Below are 3,197 nucleotides of genomic sequence, written 5' to 3'. Positions count from 1 at the left end.
CACTCCTCAATGTCTCTTCCTTGCCTTTGTTACTCCTCTCTCATGGTTCTTTGATCTTCTCTAATTTCATGGAGGAGGATGGAATGCTCTTGGCGCTCTACCCTTAGTTGTCCCTTGTTGGAACTTAATTCTCCTAGGGAGGTGTTGATTTACTCCCAATAGTTTTGTGGAGGAAGATGCAACCCTTGAGGCTTCTCAGGGATTTCATGATGAAGAGTTTCCTCATGCTCTTGTCCATGAGTGGGATCTCTTGTTTGCTCCATCCTTTTCTTAGTGATGGGCTTGTCCTCATCTATGAGGATGTCTTCCTCTATGTCAATTCCAGCCGAATTGCAGAGGTGACAAATGAGATGAGGGAAAGCTAACCTTACCACAGTGGAGGACTTGTCCACCACCTTGTAGAGTTCTTGGGATATAACCTCATGAACTTCCACTTCCTCTCCAATCATGATGCTATGTATCATGATAGCCCGGTCTATAGTAGCTTCGGACCGGTTGCTAGTGGGAATGATTGAGCATTGGATGAACTCCAACTATCCCCTAGCCACGGGCTTGAGGTCATGCCTTCTTAGTTGAACTGGCTTCCCTCTTGAATCTCTCTTCCGTTGAGCGCCCTCTTCACATATGTCCATGAGGACTTGGTCCAACCTTTGATCAAAGTTGACCCTTCTAATGTAGGGGTGTGCATCTCCTTGCTTCATGGGCAAGTTGAATGCCAACCTTACATTTTCCGGACCAAAATCCAAGTATTTCCCTCGGACCATTGTAAGCCAATTCTTGGGGTCCGGGTTCACACTTTGATCATGGTTCTTGGTGATCCATGCATTGGCATAGAACTCTTGAACCATTAAGATTCCGACTTGTTGAATGGGGTTGGTGAGAACTTCCCAACCTCTTCTTTAGATCTCATGTCGGATCTCCAGATATTCTCCCTTTTTGATCTTAAAAGGGACCTCGGGGATCACCTTCTTCTTGGCCACAACTTCATAGAAGTGGTCTTGATGCACCCTTGAGAGGAATCTCTCCATCTCCCATGACTCGGAGGTGGAAGCTTTTGCCTTCCCTTTCCTCTTTCTAGAGGTTTCTCCGGTCTTTGGTGCCATAAATGGTTATGGAAAAACAAAAAGCTTTAGCTTTTACCACACCAAACTTAGAAGGTTGCTCGTCTCGAGCAAAAGAAGAAAGAAGAGAGTAGAAGAAGAAGAAATAGAGGAGATGGAGTGGGCTTGTGTTTTGGCCAAGGGGGAGAAGTGGTGTTTAGGTTGTGTGAAAATGAAGGAGTGAAGATGGGTTTATATAGGGGTGAGAGGGGTGTGTATGGTTCGGCTATAGAGGGTGGGTTTGGGAGGGGAAGTGGTTTGGATTTGAATGGTGAGGTATGTGGGGTTTTATGAAGGATGGATGTGAGTGGTGAAGAGAATGGTGGGATTTGATAGGTGAGGGGTTTTTGGGGAAGAGTTATTGAGGTGATTGGTGAATGGATGAAGAAGAGAGAGAGTGGTGGGGTAGGTGGGGATCCTGTGGGGTCCACAGATCCTAAGGTGTCAAGGATATCTCATCCCTGCACCAAGTGGCATGCAAAACGCCCCTTTCTGCCAATCCTGGCATTAAACGCCAGACTGCTGCCCATTTCTGGCGTTTAACGCCATCTTCTTGCCCATTCCTGGCGTTAAACGCCAGTCTGGTACCCTTTTCTGGCGTTAAACGCCCAGAATAGTGCCAGACTGGGCGTTTAACACCCATTCTGCTACCTTTACTGGCGTTTAAACGCCAGTAAGTTTCTCCTCCAGGGTGTTCTGTTTTTCATTTTGTTTTTCCTTCTGTTTTTGCTTTTTCAATTGTTTTTGTGACTTCACATGATCATCAACCTACAGAAAACATAAAATAGAAAATAGAAAATAGAAAATAGAAAATAGAAAATTATCATAGAATAGTAACGATTGGGTTGCCTCCCAACAAGCGCTTCTTTAATGTCAATAGCTTGATAGTGGGCTCTCATGGAGCCTCACAGATGTTCAGAGCAATGTTGGAACCTCCCAACACCAAACTTAGAGTTTGAATGTGGAGGTTCAACACCAAACTTAGAGTTTGGTTGTGGCTTCCCAACACCAAACTTAGAGTTTGACTGTGGGGGCTCTATTTGACTCTGTATTGAGAGAAGCTCTTCGTGCTTCCTCTCCATGGTGACAGAGGGATATCCTTGAGCTTTAAACACAAGAGATATCCTTGAGCTTTCAATCACAGCTTTTGCTGTGGCTAGGAAGGGTCTGCCAAGGATGATGGATTCATCCATACACTTCCCAGTCTCTAGGATTATGAAATCAGCAGGGTTGTAATGGTCTTCAACCTTTACCAAGACATCCTCTACAAGTCCATAAGCCTGTTTCTTTGAATTGTCTGCCATCTCAAGTGAGATTCTTGCAGCTTGTACCTCAATGATCCCTAGCTTCTCCATTACAGAGAGAGGCATAAGGTTCATGCTTGACCCTAGGTCACATAGAGCCTTCTCAAAGGTCATGGTGCCTTTGGTACAAGGGATTGAGAACTTTCCAGGGTCCTGTCTCTTTTGAGGTAATCTCTGCCTAGTCAGGTCTTTCAGTTCTTTGATGAGCAATGGAGGTTCATCCTCCCAAGTCTCATTACCAAATAACTTGGCATTTAGCTTCATGATTGCTCCAAGGTACTTAGCAACTTGCTCTTCATTCAGAAAGCATGTCAGAAGGACATCTTCTGATCAATTGCTTGTATCTTTCCCAAGCTTCATAGAGGGATTCACCTTCCTTCTGTCTGAAGGTTTGGACTTCCACTCTAAGCTTGCTTAATTTTTGAGGTGGAAAGAACTTTGCCAAGAAGGCATTGACTAGATTTTCCCAAGAGTTCAGGCTTTCTTTAGGTTGTGAGTTCGACCATGTTCTAGCTCTGTCTCTTACAGCAAAAGGAAAGAGCATAAGTCTGTAGACTTCAGGGTCAACCCCATTGGTCTTGACAGTGTCACAGATTTACAAGAACTCAGCTAAGAACTGATGAGGATCTTCCAATGGAAGTCCATGAAACTTGCAATTCTGTTGCATTAGAGAAACTAATTGAGGCTTAAGCTCAAAGTTGTTTGCTCCAATGGCAGGGATAGAGATGCTTCTCCCATAGAAATCAGGAATAGGTGCAGTAAAGTCACCAAGCACCTTCCTTGCATTGTTGGC

General features: G+C 44.6%; 1 non-coding gene across 1 annotated transcript; it reads left to right on the top strand.

Moving 5' to 3' along the window:
• The first annotated feature begins 2,708 nt into the window (after positions 1-2,708).
• On the top strand, positions 2,709-2,816 carry LOC112730833 (small nucleolar RNA R71). Its single transcript, XR_003166639.1, has one exon. It is a non-coding gene; the product is annotated as a small nucleolar RNA R71 (small nucleolar RNA).
• The last annotated feature ends 381 nt before the right edge of the window (positions 2,817-3,197 follow it).

Source organism: Arachis hypogaea, chromosome 12, assembly GCF_003086295.3.
Source record: "Arachis hypogaea cultivar Tifrunner chromosome 12, arahy.Tifrunner.gnm2.J5K5, whole genome shotgun sequence".
NCBI classification, from domain to species: Eukaryota; Viridiplantae; Streptophyta; class Magnoliopsida; order Fabales; family Fabaceae; genus Arachis; species Arachis hypogaea.
The sequence above is the reverse complement of the archived record's forward strand: the minus strand, read 5'-3'. Positions and strand labels throughout refer to the sequence as shown.